The following is a 20775-nucleotide window of genomic DNA, read 5'->3' as shown; positions in this document are numbered from 1 at the left end:
GGAGAACCGGTAGCGGAAATTTTGAGTAGTTCGGAGAATCGGTAGTAAAAAATCTGACTGGCCCCGCCCCCATCTATTCTCTGCCTCCCAAGTCCCAGCTGATCGGGAGGAAATGAGGATTTTGTAGTAACCTTCCCTTGGATTGGGGTGGGAATGGACATTTTACAGTATCCTTCCCCTGCCACGTCCACGAAGCTACACCCACCAAGCCATGCCACAGCCACCAAGCCACACCCACAGAAATGGTAGTAAAAAAATTTGAAACCCACCACTGATGTGAACAGTGAACATCTGAAGAATCCACTCGGGGCTTAAGGAGTAACGTGGGTTGCATTTCCGCCTCTTCCTCCTAGTTATTTTGCTCCAACGTCAGCTGAATGTGAGCAGAGAAAAAAAAAGGATGGTATTAGCAAAGAAGGCGCTGCACCTCATGAACAAGAGCCGTCTATCTGAGCAGCTAGGCCCTGCAGTTCCAACCACCACCGTTTTCAAGTTGTGGTCTTCGAAATCTCACTAGGCTAAAACCTGACTCACAATAAGCTAGTTTGGGATAACGGGAGTTGTAGTGAAGCGACATCTATTCTAGAGAACCAAGGCTGATTTAGAAAAGAAAAAAAGAAAATCTAACATAAGAAAAATGCAACACACAAGTTCTTTTGATATTTGCCAAAAGAAATTGGGACATGTTTGTTAGCTCTACAGAATTCTGGGAATTATGTATGAAGACAGGCAAAATCTAGGTAACATCACAGTGTTCAGGGGCAAAACTTTCTGTTCTGGAGATAAACTTGTTTCATTGTCTGATTTCAAAAATGACAACAGTGGCTGACAGATTCAGGAAATTTTTGCTGCAATATGACCACATTTCAAGCTCGCTCTAAATGTCGACACACAACAGTTGCATGACGTGTGTGTGTTTAAATAAACAAAAACACTGTCTAGTCTTCCTTAAGAGAAGCAGGTAGATTAAGATCTGAAGAGACGCCTCCTCTACATTCTTTCAGTTTTCCAGGATGCCAAATGTGGAAAGAGAGAAAAAAACAAGCCTCAAATCATTGAATACGCAAAAGCAACCAAATGCACTACAAAAAGGCAGACAATGTATGGTTTCCGTTGTTCTTTAAAAATAATAATAATAATAACCAGGGAAGTAACAAAACATTAAGTTCCCAGAAATGTCAGGGACAATTTCTCCAACTCTGCGGTTTAACTCGTCCTTTTGACAAGGTCAAGTCTGGAACTAGGAAATCTTATTGCAAAAATACGTCTATTGCTCACAGAGAAGGAATCTGCCTTCTTCATGTGCTTAGTTTCATCCGAGTGGAAAGTTAGGACTTGCCCTGAATGAGAAAAGAATCCGTTTTCCTTAACAAATTTAAGGAAGTTTGCAGCAATCGATACTCAAATTGTGGATATTTTTGCATTTATATTTTATGTTATCCTGCCTTTATCACTTTGCAAGTAACTCTAAGCCACGAGCATATACAATATTCCTCTCTCCTCCTATTTCCCCCACAACAACAACAACAACACCCTCTCCTCCTATTTCCCCCACAACAGCAACAACAACACCCTGAGAGATGAGTTGGGCTGAGAGAATAACTGGCCTAAAGTCACTTAGTTGGCTTTCATGCCTAAAGCGGGACTAGAACTCACAATCTCCAGGTCTCTAGTCTGGTGCCTTAACCGTTAGACCAGGGGTTGGCAACCTTAAACAGTCAAAGAACCACAGAGGCCCTAACCTGGAGCCCCCCTTTCAATTCTGGAACCAACTGGAAGTCCAGTTCCCCCCATCACAGTGTCTCCTCCTAGCATGACATCCTTTTTCCTCTACCTATCCTAACTGAATGCCCTATCAATTGTGGAGCTGACTGGCAATTGGGAGCCGCAGCAGAGGGATGTAAAAGCCACATGCGGCTCCAGAGCCACAGGTTACTGACCCTTGCATTAGACCAGTGCTTGTCAATTATTTTCTGTCATGCCCCCCTAGGAAGAAGAAAACATTTTTCGCGCCCCCCGCACGACTGTAAATAGTATCAATAGCTTGTTATGACAGTGTTTGCCGAGGTCAAATGCGCCCCCCTTTACGGAGCCTCGCGCCCCCCCTGGGGGGCGCGCCCCACTATTTGAGAAGCACTGCATTAGACCAAGCTGGCTTTCCTAGTGAATTGGAGCGGTGTTCTTTGAGTTGCTCTTCAGTCCTGTTGACTTGTCAAGGAAAATCAGCCTTGCTGTGCTGGTAGCTTTCAGGGTAGCCTTCTCTCCATCCAATGGTCTTCTCCAGAAGTCTTAGGTTTAAACTCCCATAATCCCCAGCCCTCTTGATTAAACATGATGGCACTGAAGTCTGTAGGAAGTTAAAACCCACCCCTCTCCTTAAAAATGAGATAATTTAGGAAATATTAAAAGGGCAGAATATTTCCCCTAAAAGGGAGGCAGAAACTCAGCCCCCCCCCACTTTTGTTATTGGGCCATTAAGGCCTGGGCCAATCTATTCTACATAACAAAAATATACCTCCTTCAGGCAGAGCCATTTAATTGCCCTTCATTGCATCACCCAGCAAGATTCAACCATTAACACACAGACAACCTAAAAAGCTAGCTATGACCTCTCGACAGCAACCAGTCAGGATACCCTTCCTGCGCCCCAGGAAGTTCAAAGCCAGAGAGGGTATAAAACCCAGGGATTCTCCACATCTCTTCCCTTTTTTTGCCCAAGATCGCCAAGGCATGTGATCCTGTTCATCAATAAACCTTCTTTCCAAGCAACTTCCATGAATCCAGTGTCTTTTTCCCCCCATTTGGAACCAAACCCCGAAGGACATTTCTTCCAACACTTCCAAGTCAGAGAAGAACTTCCCACAAGACTGCCCCCTGCCCCCCTAGGTTTTTTAAATTTCCTCGTGAGCTTTACCAGCTGCCACTGCCTGGCTGGACCAGAGGTCATCAGCTCAGGTCCACTGTCCTTGTTGCCAGCCTCCTCACCTGAGCAGCCCCAAAGATATTTGGTGAAGGACCGAGATCAAGGCTGAAGGGCCCGATGTAATCCAAACTGTTTCCAGCTTCCCTGGAAAATCCCCCAGTGGCCCCTCTTCTAGCTCTTGATCTTGATGACCCACTTAGAATATTTACACACATTTGGTGCGAGATAAGTAGGCGCAAACGATAAGCTTTGTACTCTGCCATGATGATTAAGGTTAGGGACCTCGCTTATCTGAGGTCCCCTATTTAACAAAACAGAATGTTCTCATCTGTAGGGCAATTTGGCAAAATCGCCCGCAAAAATTCTCTCTTCGGCGCTGGCTCTTTCTCTAGTCAATGATCGCAGGGTTGCAGTGAATTAAAAGGTGATGGAGTTGTTTTGTGGGGGTGGGGGTGGGGGGGAAATCTGGAGCTGCAGACCTCCTTCATTTAGCCTAACTAGGTGGCTCAGTGGCTGAGACACTGAGGTTGTCGATGACAAAGATCGGCCGTTCGGCGGTTCAAATCCCTAGTACAGGCTCTCCTGCGTGAGCAAGGGGCTGGACTAGATGACCTCCAAGGTCCCTTCCAACTCTGTTACTGTTATTATTATTAAAGATAGGGGAGGAGACTGCTGCTACCCAGAAACCCCTTCCTGAAGTTCTCTTGTTTTTGACTCCAGCTGGTAGATTTCAGAACAACAATGAACGAAAGATGCCTCATTGTTATACAACAGAGAAGAACATTTCTGCCTGTTGGCCGCATCAGATAAACAGGAATTAATATCTGACTTCACTCTGTGGCCGTCCCTGCTGGAGGAGAACTGCCCCAATGGGTCTCTTCCCCCTCGGGGCCCCTCTTCAGGACCCTGCAAACCATCTCGTGACTCTGCAGGCAAACACTTGTGAATCTGAAATGGCTTTTGACGAGCCAGCCACGCCCGAAGATACTTCCTTGAATGTTTCTAAAGCAGCTTCCAGCAAATGATGAGAGACGTTTTTCATGGTGCAACCATAAGCTGCTGTTTCTAATAAAAAGAACACACTTTGTTTTCCTCGCTTGAACCAAAGCCCCGCTTTAGAAGCCGAGGGGATATCCTCTCCACAGTTTTATCGGACTGCGAACGCCTTCAGCCAGAGTCTCTTACAAATCCACCCCACTGCACTGAGAAAATAATTGGGAGCTCTTATCTGCCTAAATGGGACGCGGTGGCTCAGTGGCTAAGGCGCTGAGCTTGTCGATCGAAAAGTCGGCAGTTCAGCGGTTCGAATCCCTGGTGCCGCGTAACGGGGTGAGCTCTTGTTACTTGTCCCAGCTTCTGCCAACCTAGCAGTTCGAAAGCACGTAAAAAATGCAAGTAGAAAAATAGGGACCACCTTTGGTGGGAAGGGAACAGTGTTCCATGCGCCTTTGGCGTTTAGTCATGCCGGCCACATGACCACGGAGACGTCTTCGGACAGTGCTGGCTCTTCGGCTTAGAAACGGAGATGAGCAGCGCCTCTTAGAGTCGGGAACGACTAGAACATATGTGCGAGGGGAACCTTATGGCCCTCCCATAAGGTTTAAAAGGAGACAGGCATCGGTGTCTCAGTTTCCCAGAAAACAACGTTGGAGCTGCGCTCGTCCCATTCTCTGCTCTGGATGTTTCTCTGAGAAGACCTTGGCAGCTCTCCATTCTCTGCTCGAGACTCTTATCTGCAAAGGACTTTGGCAATTATCTAAATTGGACCAGGTTGGAAATAATGACAGACTGTTTTGTGTGAGAAGCCTTTGCTTTCTTTTGAGTTTCATGACGCTGGGAATGGGTCAATTCCCAGCTGCTTGAATAAAGTTTATTTTCATTAAGGACTGCGTTTGTTGCTACCTGCTCGAGTCTGGGTCACAACACTGTGGTGCTTCTGCCAGTGTGCGGCCCTCCCGTTTTCAGCAACGACAGCCTCCTGTAGCCCTCTGTCAACAAAAAATGGAGCTCTGGGAGGCCGTACACAGCCCACCCGGCAGAGATGGGTTTCAGCAGGTTCTGACCAGTTCTGGAGAACCGGTAGTGGAAATTTTGAGTGGTTTGGAGAACCGGTAAATACCACCTCTGACTGGCCCCGCCCCCATTATTCTCTGCCTCTGGAGTCCCAGCTGATTGGGAGGAAATAGGGATTTTGCAGGAACCTTCCCCCGCCATGCCCACCAAGCCACGCCCACCAAGCCATGCCACGCCCACCAAGCCACACCCACAGAACCGGTAGTAAAAAATTTTGAAACCCACCATTGCCACCCGGGCTCCATTTTTGGCCACGATGACCTCCTGCAGCCCTCTGCCAGCAAAAACAGAGCCCAGGCCAGCCGCACACAGCCTCCCTGAGCTCTGTTTTTGTGGGCAGAGGCTGCAAGAGGCTGTTGCAGCCCAAAACGGAGCCTTGATGAGTGACATCGAGCTGGCCATGCCCTCGGCAACGCCCACCCCTGGCCTCCCAAGGTCAAACACAACCCTGATGCGGCCCTCAATGAAATCAAGTTTGACACCCCGCCCTAGACTTAAGCCATGTTTACTGTAATGAAGAGAAGGACTAGGGGGTGACATGATAGCAGTCTTCCAATATTTGAGGGGCTTCCACAAAAAAGGGGGGAGTGTCAACCTAGTTTCCAAAGGACCAGAAGGCAAAACAAGGAGCAACGGATGGGAACTAATCAAGGAGAGAACCAACCTAGAACTAAGGAGAAGTTTCTTGATAGTTGGAACAATTAATGGAACGGCTTGACTCCAGAAGCTGTGGATCCTCCAACCCTGTTTTTTAAGAAGAGATTGGACAGCCGTTTGTCTGAAATGATATAGGGCCGTGATGGCGAACCTATGGCATGCGTGCCAGAGATGGCACACAGAGCCCTCTCTGTGGGCACGCACACCATCGCCAGCTGCTCTTCTAATTTCTGGTGCACACATGCATGCCGGCCAGCTGGTAGTCGTGGGTGTCATAGAGCCAGAAAATGGCCCAAAAAACAGACTGGAAAATGGCCTGAAAACAGCCCAAAATGGCTTGAAAATGGCACCAAAAAACGGGCAAAAAATAGGCATGCACGCGCCAGCAAGCTGATCTTCAGGTTTCCGGTGCTCCAGCATGCACGAAGACCAGCTGACCTACGTGTATGTGTATGCAGGAAACCCAAAGATGCGTGCCGGCCAGGTGGTCTTCAGGTTCTTGGTGCTCCGGTGCACGCACATGCACACACATGCACACAATTTCTGGTTTGGGCACTCGGTGCTGAAAAGGTTTGCCATCACTGATATAGGGTTTCCTGCTTGAGCAGGGGGTTGAACTAGAAGACCTCCGAGGTCCCTTCCATCTCTGTTATCCTGTAATTCTAAGTAAGCCCTGGATGTCTGCTCCATTGGTCGGCTGTGGTGTCTGCAGCACCCTGCTACAGACAGCAAGTAGAATCCATTTATTTGAGGATGGAAACTCCAAAGACCATTGGAAGAAAAAAAAATGATTGTGTGTCATGATCTCCTTTGGACCTGTTAGACTAGGCTGCTTCTTGATGATCTTCCAAGAGTGAGAGACTGGTTCGCAGGCTGCAAAAAAGATTAAGTATTCCTAGACTTACAACCTTTCATTTAGTGACCACCTGAAGTTACAATGGCACTGATTTACAACTAGTCCTCCTACTTATGACCTTCATAGCATCCCCATGATCACATGATCAAAATTGAGGGACTCGGGAAGATTGCAAATGGCCATCACATGACCCAGGGACTCTTCAAGTGTTGTAGACATATGCCAGTTGCCAAGTGCCCAAATTTTGATCACGCAAGTGTGGGGATGATGCCACAGTCATACGTTTGAGGAGCAGTTGCTAAACTAAATGGCTATAAATCGAGGACTACCTGTATTAGTTATAGACCTTTTTTAAAAAAATATTTTTTTGTCATGTTTACGGATGTATGTGGCAGAAAATCCCAAATTCTGAATGCAGCCTTATGAATTCTTTAAATACATAATTTTTTTTAAAAAAATTAAAAAATCAGGCCAGACTACATTCCTCCTGAGGGTGGAGGAAGCTTTCCACTAAAATTTGACATCGCTTTGACAGAAGGTCTGGTTTACAAGCTGTTTTAGAAAGCTGTAAGTAGCTCTGGAGTTTCTGTGTAAACATTAGATTCCCCGATGCTGGTTGTCATCATTCACGAAGCTTCCCCTGGTTTCTGAAGTGACTCATTTTCTGGCTGGTATATTGAGCCATAACCTAATCAAAACAAGCTGGTTTCACAACAGCTCTACTGGGGGGGGGGGGGAAACTGACAAGAGTTATAAAAGTTGCATGGCTGCTTTTTCAGGGTAAACGAAAGGAAGGAAGGAAGGAAGGAAGGAAGGAAGGAAGGAAGGAAAAGAAAGAAAGAAAGAAAGAAGAAAGAAGAAAAAGAAAGGAAGAAGGAAGGAAGGAAGGAAGAAAAAGAAAGAGTAAAAGAAAGGAAAAAGAAAGAAGGAAGGAAGGAAGAAAAAGAAAGAAAGAAAGAAGGAAGGAAGGAAAGAAGGAAGGAAGGAAGAAAGAAAGAAACAAAGAAAGAGATAGATAGATACATAGATAGATAGATACATAGATAGATTGATTGATTCTGGCTTATTAAAGAGCAATAGGGGAATTCAAAGCAGGATGGTCTGGAACAGGGGACTCCAACCTTGGCAACTTTGCGACTTATGGACTTCAACTCCCAGAATTCCTCAGCCAGTGCATGCGCTGGCTGAGGAATTCTGGGAGTTGAAGTCCACAAGTCGTAAAGTTGCCAAGGTTTGGAGACCCCTGTTCTGAAGCACATAATGGGATTTAATACCCAGACTTTTTGCAAGGACCAAGATGAGAGGTGAACATTTTCCTTCTACCACGCCAGCGGAGCTTTTGAAAATACCTCCCATTAAAATTAAAATAAACAGGAGGGAAGAGGGTTACTTTGGCATCAAGCCACTGCAATTAATGGAAGAAAGGAGCAAACTTCCTACAATCTGGATGATTAAAGAACAAGAGCATTTGTACAGATTTCTCTGGGCCTGTTGGAAAAGCTGTGCTCTCCCCAGTAGCTTTGCACTAAAATATGTTATTTTGCTGCAATGTCTCAAGACAGAGACCTTCTGGATTGTTGTTCTTTAACGGACGGTCTGGGTAAACCCAGGAGTGGGCTGCCGGGGGTTCGGGAGAACCTCTAGCTGAGATTCTCTGCAGTTTGGAGAACCCCCAATTCCCACTCCTGGCTGCCCCTGCCAACACCTCCCAGGAGTCCCCACATGGCCGGTTTTGGATGCAGGTAAGTGCAGGGCGCGTGTGGAGGCTCGGGGAGGGCGAAAAACGGGCCTACTGGAAGTTCGAGAAGGGTGGAAACAGGCCCATTTCTGGCCTCCAGGGCCTGGGGAGGCCATTTTTGCCCTCCCAGAGGCTTGAGGAAAGCCTTCAGGGCCCGGGGAGGGCAAAAACGCTCCCCCCATGGTGCAGGAGGCCGACTAGGCCACACTCACCATGGTCACGCCCACCCAGCAACCGGACAGAGAACCACTTGCTAACATTTTTGAAGCCCACCCCCTGGGTAAACCATTCTCCTCCTCATTCAATGCAATTCTATACTTTAATGTCAGCATTTTGCTGTGTGAGATGAGCCGTCTCTAAATTTGACAGACATAAACAATGTACTATTATGAATTTTTCACACAGACTTTTCTCAAGCTTTTTTTTTTTTTTTTGTCGACAGATCACATTTTATTGTCCGGAAAAACACGAATGTAGAACAATAGCTGCATTTTGGTTGGTTGATTGGTTGGAAAATGCAAAATCAGAATGGTTCCTAATCAAATGACAGCCAAATACTTCTCCTCCCCGTCTTTGTCGTCTTTTCTTATCTGATCCTCTTCTGACATGTTAGGCTTCTTCCGTTAATAAGGGGAAGCATTTTTTTTTGCAGTCTCGCATCTGCTTCTTCAGAAATAGGATCGTTCATGGAGGATATATGACACCATTGTTCAGAAAGGTTTGTGTCACATGCTGGGCCACCGAAGGTTTATTGTCATCTCTTACCCCTGGCATTTTGAGATCATGTGCGGATAAATTACTGTGACCTTCTCCTGTCTTCCACCTGGAAGGGTAGAGCTTGGACAGATAATTTATTTCCAATAGCTAGTTCACACATATAGCTAGTCCTCGGCTTACGACCACAACTGAACCCAACATTTATGTTGCTAAGTGAGTAATTAGTTAATTAAGTTTTGCCCCCATTTTATGACTTTTCTTGCCACAGTGTGATTAAGTGAATCACTGTGGTCATTAAATTAGTAACAAGGTTGTTAAGTGAATCTGGCTCACCCATCAGAAGGTCACAAAAGAGGAGGATCACACAACCTTGGGGACACTGCAACGCAGAGGTGAAATGCTACTGGTTCACTTCGGTTCAGGTAAACCGGTAGTGATAAAAACTACCAGTTCACGCAACCAGATAGTTAAAAAAAGCTACCGGTTCATCTGAACCGGTATTTCCGACGATCAGCTGTTCCGCGCGGTTTAGCTTCACTAGAAAGCAGGAAATCCTGCTTTCCAGAAAAGCTAAATCACGCGGCACAGCTATTCCCCGCCCCCTCGCTGTTCTACTTACCTAGTGAAGCCGCCTTTTTCCATGCAAAGCGGGCATTTGGTACACACTGCGCATGTGCGCACAGTGCATGCGTGCACAGAGCGTGCTTTTGGCGCACACCGCACATGCGCAGGCAGTGAACCGGTGTCACTCCAAGAAGGATTTTACCATGCTGCAATGGTCATAAGTATGAACCAGTTGCCAAGCAGCTGAATTTTGATCGCATGATCGTGGGGATCAGGGGTGAAATTCACTTATCTTCCCTACCGGTTCACAAATGTGTATGCGCCACCCTCCGCGCATGCGCAAAGCCTTCTGCACATGTGCCAAGGCTGAAAATCATCACAAAAAAGGGACATCATGACATCTGCGTGGGTGGGCGGGGCTTCGCGCAGTCGGCTCTACTAGATCGCGCGATCTGGATAGAATCGGCTGAATTTCACCCCTGATGAGGATGCTGCAAAGGTCGTAACTGTGAAAAACAGTCATAAGTCACTTTTTTCAGTGCTTTGGTAGCTTCAAACGGTCACTAAATGAACTGTTGTAAGTCGAAGACTACCTGAAGTTACATATGAATAGCACTAACATTTAGACTTACATACTGCCCCATAGTGCATTGCAGCACTCTCTGGGTGTATTTGCAACGTCAGCATTATTTGTATATCGGCCCCAACAATCTGGGTCCTCATTTTTACCAACCTTGGAAGGATGGAAGGCTGGGTCAACCTTGAGCCCATCAGGATCGAACACCTGGCTGTGGGAAGAATTTACCTGCAATACCACATTCTAATCACAGTGCCTCCAGGGCTCCTTGGTGTAACCCAGGGGTCTGCAAACTTGGCTCTTTTAAGACTTGTGGACTTCAACTCCCAGAGTTCCTCAGCCAGCAAACTCTGGGAGGAACTCTGGGAGTTGAAGTCCACAAGTCTTAAAGTTGCCAAGGTTGGAGACCCCTGGTGTAACCCGATGGAAAACATAGCAGTTAATGGGGAGGAGGTCTGGAAGAGTGCCCAAATTCCTTCACACGGTGTTCTTCTGGGGTTAAATATCACAATAATTTCTTTTTGGCCCAACAGATAAACCCAACCACAGTGACGTCCCATTAAAATCAGTCTTTATTACAAAGGCAGAGGTCATCAGAGGGACATAGCCTTGTATGGGAATGACTCTGCTATGGTTTTATTCAACAAAGGATGATTTTAAAAATTTTTGACTCGGTGTTGGATGTGAGCCCAATCCAGTACGCAGAACCAATAAAACGGGGAATTTCAGCAGATAAGACATGTAATCCTTGACTTACAAGAGTTTGTTTAGTGACCGTTCAAAGTTACCACAGCACTGAAAAAAGTGACTTATGACCATTTTTCGCACTTATGACCATTGCAGCCTCCCCAGGGTCACGTGATTTACACGTTGACAACAGGTTTGTATTTGTGACGGTTGCAGTGTCCCAGGGTCGTGTGATCCCCTTTTGCGACCTTCTGACAAGCAAAGTCACTGGGGGAGCCAGATTCACTTAACAACCGTGTTGCTAACTGAACAACTGCAGTGCATCGCTTAACAAAAATGGTAAGAAAAAAAATAATAATAAGAGGGGGCACAGCTCACTGGACATATTTCTCACTTAGCAACATAAATTTTGGGCTCTGTGGTGGTTGTAAGTCGAGGACTACCCTGTTTCCCTGAAAATAAGACATCCCCTGATTATATTTATTACATGATATTTATGACTCAATTTATTACAATCATAGACCAGAGACCAGAACAAATAAAAACACTCAGTAAATATACAATTACAAATTCTAGAATAAAATAATAAATATCAGATTAAAAAAATCTATGATAAAATCCCACCTGTCAATTACATATGGTCAACTACCCTGTTTCCCTGAAAATAAGACATCCCCTGATAATAAGCCCAGTCGGGCTTTTGAGCCCATGCGCTAAAATATTTATTTTATGCCTTCCATTGAGGACCTTAATACTGCACGAATCAAGAAGAGGACCGTGAAAATATTTACAGATCCCTCACATCCAGGACATAAACTGTTTCAACTCCTACCATCAAAACGACGCTATAGAGCAGTGGTTCTCAACCTTTATAGTGCTGCGACCCCTTTAATACAATTCCCCACAATGTGGCGACCCCAACCGTAAAATTATTTTCGTTTTGAATTTATCGCGCCTGAAGCCTTATTGGCTAGCGATCTGAACTGCTTGCAATTGCCTTGAGGACGGAGGCATTAAAGCGGAGACTCCTCCCCTATTAAGTTTATCGCGCCTGAAGCCAGATTAGGCTAGCGATTGGGAGTGATTGCAGCTGGCTTGAGAGGGAGACATCAGAGCAAAGATTTCTCTCTCTTTTAATTCATTGCGCCTGAAGCCGAATTCAGCTAGCGATTTGAAGAGCCTGCAGCTGGCTTGTGGAGTCAACCATTGGAGCGAGATTCTTCGACTCGCCAGTATACTTCCCATATTTCCGATGGTCTTAGGCGACCCCTGGCAAATCGTCATTCGACTCCCAATGGGGTCACGACCCACAGGTTGAGAACCGCTGCTATAGAGCATTGCACACCAGAACAACTAGACATAAGAACAGTGTTTTCCCGAAGGCCATCACTCTGCTAAACAAATAATTCCCTCAATACTGTCAAACTATTTACTAAATCTGCACTACTATTAATCTTCTCATCGTTTTCATCACCAATCTCTTTCCACTTATGACTATATGACTGTAACTTTTTGTTGCTATCATTAAGGGTTAAATTGCAACCTATGACCATCATTTGTGTAGTAAATGTTGTACTTTTGATGAAGGTTTTTTTTTCTTTTTCTTTTATGTACACTGAGAGCATACGCACCAAAACAAATTCCTTGTGTGTCCAATCACATTTGGCCAATAAATTCTATTCTATTCTATTCTATTCAATTCTATTCTATTCTATTCTATTCTATTCTATTCTATTCTATTCTATAAGCCTTCCCCCCCCCTGAAAATAAGCCCTCCCCAAAAATATTTAAACGCAGAGCTGGAAATCAGGTAAGACGGCAAGAGGAGCCCCATCTTGCTCCACGCGCCCCAAGATAATAAGACCTCCCTGAAAATAAGGCCAAGCACTTATTTCGGGGTTCAAAAAATATAAGACAAGGCCTTATTTTGGGGGAAACACGGTACCTATACTTTCTCCCCACTGGAAATAAGATTCTTTTTTGCCCATAATTGAAGTCTGGGAAGGCTATATACCTGTAATTCAATCAGCACACCAATGACTTTCCTCCTGGGGGTCTATTTTGCCCTGCAGTCCCCTTAGCAAAGCTTCTGTCCCTGAGCCACCTGTGTTTATTCTGGCCTGGGAGTGAATACAAGCAGAGGATTCAAAGCCAAATTATCTGCATTAATGAAAAGGTCACTGCATGTCCTCTCTAACAAACAACTGTATACAGTAGTTAAACTTTAGTGAAATACCAACACAATTAGATCACTCAGATTCACTCGGCAGCTTTGGCGAAACAAAGAAGAAGAAAACAAGGCAAGAAAATGTTCTCCCTGAAAAAATTGTAAGCTGCAAGAAAGTAGAAAATATTCCTGATCTTTGAAAAATTCTACAGTGTACAAAGGAGATCTTGTAAAGATCGATCCTTCAATTCTTTGGAGAGCTGGCAGGAAAACAGGAAAAGAAAGCCAAATTTTAGGTTTGTGGTAGGCATAAATTCTAGGATATCTAAAAATGGATTTTTTTTCCAAATGATCTCTACACTAATGGTGAGAGTTTTAATTCTTTTGAACTCAAGAAATTATGTAAAGATGATGAAACTCGGCCAGTCGGTAGAATAATCCTCCAAAATAATTCCTTCCAAAAAGGAAAAGAAAGACTTAAGTTTAGAATCATAGGGCTGGAGAAATGGTCGTCTAATCTTTTCTTAAAAAACCTCCAGCGATGGAGTAACAACTCTGGGAGGTCAGACGTTCCTTTGATTAATTGTTCTCAAATCTGGGTGGGGATGCAGAGAGGAAAAATACAGAAAAAAATCCACCAAAGGGTGGGGCAGCAACTCTTGAGTGTTTTGGGCCACTTCATGCATACCTAACATGGACCCATCTTTTTTGGGCTAACCAGGACACGAATTGACACTCAGAAACAACAAGACAGGAGAACAAAAACAGGAACCTGTGGAGTCAAAAAATATGCAGACATCAGGTGTGGCTGAACGGAGTCCAAAACATAAAGATGGTGGCCACACCCAGGCAATTGAAGGCCCGCCCTTTCTGCATGCATCTTGATTATGTTCGGCTTCTTTATTTATTTTATTTATTTATTTATTTTTATTTATTTATTTATTTTGTCACAACAATATATGTAACTATCATACAGAAAGGTTATATAGTATATAAAGATATAGAAGAAAAGAAAAACAATAGGACAGGAACGGTAGGCACGTTTGTGCGCTTATGCACGCCCCTTATGGTCCTCTTAGGAATGGGGTGAGGTCAATAGTAGAAAGTTTTTGGTTAAAGCTTTTGGGATTATGGGAAGAGACCACAGAGTCAGGTAAAGTATTCCAAGCACTGATGATCCTGTTGCAGAAGTCATATTTTCTGCAATCTAGATTAAAGCGGTTGACATTAAGTTTAAATCTATTGGTTGCTCTTGTATTATTGCAGTTAAAGCTGAAGTAGTCTTTGAGGAGAAGAAGTAGTCTTCTTCTCCTGCACACACATCTGGCACCCTTCCTGATTAGACCTTCCCACATATACACACACCGAGAGAGAGAGAGACAGGGAGGCAGACAGAGAGACAGACACAAAGAGAGAGAGACAGACACACACACACAAACACACACACACACACACATAGAGAGAGAGAGAGAGACAGGCAGACAGAGAGACAGAGACACACACACACACACACAGAGAGAGAGAGAGAGAGAGAGAGAGAGAGGCATGCATAAGAGCACAAAAGTGCCTACTGTTCCTGTCCCATGGTTCTCTTCATTATAGTATTATATGCATACTTTTACTTATACTTTTACTTATATATACTTTTTCTCTCATGATGAATTATTGTTTATGTTGATGATTGTATATACCAGAGGTTCCCAATCTTTTTCGCCCGCGGCTCCCCCGGAAATCCGACCTGCAACTGCGCATGCGCCCCAGACGCCCCAGAAATGGCGCATCAGCGCCGGACCCAGCGGGCGCAGATATTCCGCGGCGCCCCCATGACGATAGCGCGGCTCCCTGGGGAGCCGCGGCTCACAGTTTGGGAATCACTGGTATATACTGTTGTGACAAAAAAAGAAAAAGAGACAGACAGACACAGAGAGAGAGAGACAGAGAGACAGAGGGAGATACAGACACCCAGAGAGACAGAGACACAAATACAGAGAGAGAGAGAGAGAGAGAGAGAGAGAATGGAAGAGAGAGAGAGAGAAATATCATCGTTTAAATGTCTACGGAGATTCTCAGTCATCCAGGTCACGGTTGTCCCAAAGGTGCTTTTTTTTCTAAAGAAGAGCTGAAGAAGCTTCTTGGATGAGAAGCGAAACGTCTTCAAAGAAAAACCAGAAAGTCTAATTGCCTCTTGAAAAAGAAAAAAAAAAAAGCACCCTTGGGACAAATGGTTGTTTAGTTCGTGGGAAGAAAATGCAAAAACACACAGACACACCCCAGAAATTCAACGCATTCCTTCCTTGCGTAGAAGAATGGGAGCAGATGCCTCCCACGCCCACAGCTGGTCAAAGGGTGGGAAGGGAGCCTTGATGTTCTGCTTTGCTTTGATCTTTCCCTTTCTTCTTACAAAGAAGTGGGCCCCCATGGACTGAATGTGTCCTTCAAGATTCCCTCCAATGACAGCCAGGCTCCCTTCTTCCCCTTGATCTCTTACAATCCGATTTCAATGACCTGTACTGAATCTGATCTACCGCAAAGCCAACTCCAAACTCAGCTTTATTTACCAGAATACTGATAAAATGATAAAAATACTGATAAAAATATTTTACTCAGAATACTTCTGAGCCTTATGAGGTCACAGGGCTACCCTTAGATAGCTCACCATATCTCAGGGTTCCTCAACCTTGGCGACTTGAAGCTGTGTTGCACTGCAACTCTCAGAATTCCCCAGCCACCTTCAATTCTGGGAGCTGAAGTTCACCCAGCGTCAAGTCACCACGGTTGAGGAACATTGCCCTATCTGGGTGATGCCCTGGACAGCTTCCCTCAGCTTGAAATCTCTGTTGGCTGACATCGTGTAATTGTCAAAATTATTGCAGCCCTTATATTAGATAGTAGAATTCTTTACAGTCCTTGGCTGCAACTCAGCCTTTGCTGGAAATTTGCCCGTCTGCTCAGAAAACAATGGAAGGCGGAAGCGGGGCGGGGGAATGGGGGCTGAAGGATGAAAGGAAAAGCAATATTCATTCCAGGTTGGGTTATTATTATTTTTTTGCATAAATCTTAGGGATGATAAAAAAAGGAAGTCCTGTTTATTTCATCCACCCCAAGCAAAGGTGATTGACTGTAGGAAAATGATAAAAAAGGTAGGATGGATGGATGCAGACAGATGAAAGATGATAGATAGGCAACAGATAGATCTACCATGGATGTTTGTAGCAGTGGTGGGTTTCAAAATTTTTTTCCACTGGTTCTGTAGGTGTGGCTTGGTGGGCATGTCAGGGTTTGATGGGCGTGGCTTGGTGGGTGTGGCATGGTTTGATGGGCGTGGCTTGGTGGGTGTGGCAGGGCAAAGATACTGTAAAATCTCCATTCCCACCCCAATCCAGGGGAAGGTTACTGCAAAATCCCCATTTCCTCCCAAGTTCAGCTGGAACTTGGGAGGCAGAGAATAGATGGGGGGTGGGGCCAGTCAGAATTTTTACTACCAGTTCTCCGAACTACTCAAAATTTTCGCTACCGGTTCTCCAGAACCGGTCAGAACTTGCTGAAACCCACCTCTGGTTTGTCGCAACCTTATGTAGCTATTCCTGTTCGGACTTACCTCTCCATTAACCTGATACAATAGTTGCACTATAGGTGTCCTCAAATTACACCCACAATTGAAGCCAACATTTCTGTTGCTAAGTAAGGCAGTTGTTCAGTTAGTTGTGCCCCATTTTATGACCTTTTTGTCACAGTTGTTAAGTGAAGAGGAGGGGGGGTCAACTTATTTTCCAAAGCACCAGAAGACAAGAAACAATGGCTGCAAACTAATCAAAGAGAGAAGCAATCTGGAATCGAGGAGAAACCTCCTAACAGTGAGGACAATTAACCAGCGGAACAGCTTGCCACCAGAAGCTGTAGAAGTTTCATCGCTGGAGGTTTTTAAGAAAAGACTGGACTGCCACCTACCTGAAATGGTATAGAACAGTGATGGCTAGCTAACCTTTTCCAGACTGAGTGCCCAAAGCGTGTGTGTGTGTGTGTGTGTGTGTGTGTGTGCGCGCGCAAATGCGTGCCGTGCGCCCGAACCCCACCCTGTGCATGTGCGCAAATGCAATGTGCGTGCAGCCCGTGCATGCACCCCACCCTGTGCATGTGCGCATGCCCCGTGCATGTGCCCCCATGCATGGGTGCATGGGCACCGTGCATGCACCCTGTCCCCATGCATGTGCCCCACCCGCACATGCCCTGCCCCCCACACATGCACATGTGGGGCCCTCTGCATGCCCCCTGCCTCTTGTGCATGCGCAGCAGAGCTGAACTGGGGCAACAGCTCCCGTGCCATCAGAGACAGCGCTGCATGCCACCTCCGGCACCCGTGCCATAGGTTCGCCATCACGGGTATAGAATCTTCTGCTTGAGCAGGGGGTTAGACTAGAAGACCTCCAAGGTCCCTTTCAGCTCCAATCTGATTGATTGATTGAATAACTGCAGTGTTAAATGAATCATGTGGTCATTAAGCAAATCTGGCTTCTCCCATTAACTTTGCTTATCAGAAGTTGGCCAGGGAGATACCATGGTAATCATATGACCTGGGATAGGGCAACAGTCATAAATACACCCCAGTTGCCAAGTGCTTGAATTTTAATCACGGGGAGGCTGCAACGGTTGTAAGTGTGAAAAAAGAGTCATAGGTCATTTTTTTCAATGCTGTTGTAACTTCAAACGGTCACTAAACAAATGGTTGCAAGTCAAGGGCTGCCTGTATAAAACTGCAGCTTAAGCACTGGAAGAGAGAGCTGCGAGTGTATAATTTAGAATTTAGAATAGAATACAGCTGGAAGGGTTCTTGGAGGTCTTCTAGTCCAGCCCCCTCCTCAAGCAGGAGAACTTATACTATCTCAATACATTGTGTATACATTGATGACATCTAAAAAAAAACATGTTGGTTTATAAAATGTTTCAAAAACTAAAGACAACATGGCATAAATGCTGTCCCGGTGTCTGGAAGCCGTATGGGTCTAGATGGGGAGAAACAGGCTCAAGCTCAATCCCTCCAAGACGGAGTGGCTGTGGATGCCGGCACCCCGATACAGTCAGTCGCATCCGCGGCTGACTGTTGGGGGCGAGTTATTGGCCCCGATGGAAAGGGTGCGCAACTTGGGCGTTCTCCTGGATGGACGGCTGTCGTTTGAAGATCATTTGACGTCCGTCTCCAGGAGAGCTTTTTACCAGGTTCACCTGGTTCACCAGTTGCGCCCCTTCCTAGACCAGGATGCCTTATGCACGGTCACTCATGCGCTCGTGACATCTCGCTTGGATTACTGCAACGCTCTCTACATGGGGCTCCCCTTGAAGGTGATCCGGAGGCTTCAGGTGGTTCAGAATGCAGCTGCGCGGGTGATAGAGGGAGCCCCTCGTGGCTCCCATGTTACACCACTCCTGCGCAGACTGCACTGGCTACCTGTGGCCTTTCGGGCGCTTCAAGGTCTTGGTTACCATCTTTAAAGCGCTCCATGGCATAGGGCCGGGTTAGTTACAGGACCGCCTACTGCCACCGATCGCCTCCCACCGACCCGTACGCTCTCACAGAGGGACTCCTTAGGGTGCCGTCCGCCAGGCAGTGCCGACTGGCGACACCCAGAGGAAGGGCTTTCTCTGTGGGGGCTCCCACCCTCTGGAACGAGCTTCCCCCAGGGCTTCGTCAACTTCCTGACCTCCGAACCTTCCACCGCGAGCTTAAGACACATCTATTTATTTGCGCAGGGCTAGCCTAGGGTTTTAGTTTTTAAATTTAGTTTTTAATGGGGTTTTATATTATTTTATTCTAGTGATATTTTTAATTCGGCCTAATTAATAAGTTTTTTAATTGTTGTTTTTACCTGTATTATTTGCATGTTTTTATCTGGCTGTGAACCGCCCTGAGTCCTTCGGGAGATAGGGTGGTATAAAAATTCGAATAAATAAATAAATAAATAAATAAATAAATAAATAAATAAATAAATAAATAAATAAATGAGTAGGATAAATATATCAGCCCATTTTGTGACATGAACAGAAAACAGAATTCACACATGCATACATCCAATGTCATTGGAAAGATGAGCAGAAGGTCAACCAAGGAAGAGGGCAAGGATGGTGATGGACAATCAGGACTGCTCAAAGCCCCAATACCAGCTGTGTTTATACAACTTGCTCAACCAGGTTACCGAACTAATTCATTTCCTCAAATGTCCCAGAGGTGTTTTTTTCAGAAGGCAACTGGACTTTCTTGTTTGTTTTTTTCTTCTGAAGACGTTTCGCTTCTCATCGCTTCTCATCCAAGAAGCTTCTTCAGAGTTGAAGAAGCTTCTTGGATGAGAAGCGGAACGTCTTCAGAAGAAAAAAACAAACAAGAAAGTCCAGTTGCCTTCTGAAAAAAACACCTCTGGGACAACCTTGACCCGGATGACCGAGAATCTCTACAAACATTTCCTCAACTCTGAACTGCAGGTCAAAACAACCTGTCGTCAGAAACAAGGGCGGGAGTTACCGCTTGGGCAGCCGCTGCATCTGCAGCTCAGCGTCTCGTGTGAACCCAGCCACCCCATGTGAAGAACAGGGATGTGGGGTGGGGAGCCAACCCGGGAGATTGCTGGAAAACGAAATGAGCTGGCAGGGATAATGGCCTGCACCTCTCATTCCCGTTTTAGAATAGAATAGAATTTTTTATTGGCCAAGTGTGATTGGACACCCAAGGAATTTGTCTTGGTGCATATGCTCTCAGTGTACATAAAAGAAAAGATCCCTTCATCAAGGCACAACACTTACAGCACTTAATGATAGTCATAGGGTACAAATTTAACACTTAATGATACAACACTTAATGATAGTCATAGAATAGAACAGAATAGAATAGAATAGAATAGAATAGTTTTATTAGCCAAGCGTGATTGGACACACAAGGAATTTGTCTTGGTGCAGATGCTCTCAGTGTACATAAAAGAAAAGATACCTTCATCAAGAATCATAAGGTACAACACTTAATGATAGTCATAGAATAGAATAGAATAGAATAGAATAGAATAGAATAGAATAGAATAGAATTTTTTATTGGCCAAGTGTGATTGGACACACAAGGAATTTGTCTTTGGTGCATAAGCTCTCAGTGTACATAAAAGAAAAGATCCCTTCATCAAGGCACAACACTTACAGCACTTAATGATGGTCATAGGATACAATAAGTAATCAAACCATACTAGGAAACAATCAATATCAGTATAAATCGTAAGGATACCAGCATCAAAATTACAGTCATCAGTGGAAGGAGATGAGTGATGGGAACGAAGTGGCGAGTTAGCGCATCCCCAGACACGTCTAAAGGCTTTCGAGGATGATTTGCTCGGATTTCATGCATGGCGGGGCGGGCAGCTCTGGCGGGTGTTTTCTTTTTTTTGCATCAGCTGCAACGGAGCCGAACAACACGGACGAGGCAAGTCAGGTGCCCCCACGGCCCCTTGCGCGGGATCCGGCGCTGACCACACAACATCGGCGCAACTCCTAAACCTCCTTTTTTTTTGCAAGCGAGCACGCCTTTGGAAGCGGCGCAGGCGCAAACGGGAACTGGAGCTTTTCCCCAGGCGGGGCTCCGCCCCTGACTGATACCGCCCCCAGAAAGGCACCAAGGGGGCGTGGTAAACAGGCGCTTCTGCCATTGGGCGGTTCCTAGCCACGAGGGGCGGGACCAGGGTGGCGGGAAATACGAAACTGGGAGTCCGGAAGAGTTCCTGGAACTGGAGCCTGTTCTACCCTGCAATGGAGGAAGAGGAGGCTGGTAAGAGGCAGCTAAGCCTGCAAA

The 20775-nt window shown here is 45.6% G+C and overlaps 1 long non-coding RNA gene across 2 annotated transcripts in view; it reads right to left on the bottom strand.

Annotated features, from left to right (window-relative positions):
* The window catches only part of LOC131204182 (uncharacterized), a 31417-nt gene extending 10707 nt beyond the window's left edge, over positions 1-20710 (bottom strand). Inside the window, exons 1-2 of one of the 2 annotated variants that reach the window (XR_009156549.1) lie at positions 20215-20710; positions 270-373 (exon numbers count right to left, since the gene is read on the bottom strand). This is a non-coding gene — a long non-coding RNA (uncharacterized LOC131204182). Of the gene's footprint in view, positions 1-269; positions 374-4337; positions 4842-20214 lie in introns of those variants that run through there. The other variant, XR_009156550.1, reaches the window with a different exon arrangement.
* Positions 20711-20775: the final 65 nt, after the last annotated feature.

This window comes from Ahaetulla prasina, chromosome 10 (genome assembly GCF_028640845.1).
Source record: "Ahaetulla prasina isolate Xishuangbanna chromosome 10, ASM2864084v1, whole genome shotgun sequence".
Classification (NCBI taxonomy): Eukaryota; Metazoa; Chordata; class Lepidosauria; order Squamata; family Colubridae; genus Ahaetulla; species Ahaetulla prasina.
Note: the sequence above shows the minus strand (reverse complement) of the source record. Positions and strands in the feature narration are given on the sequence as shown.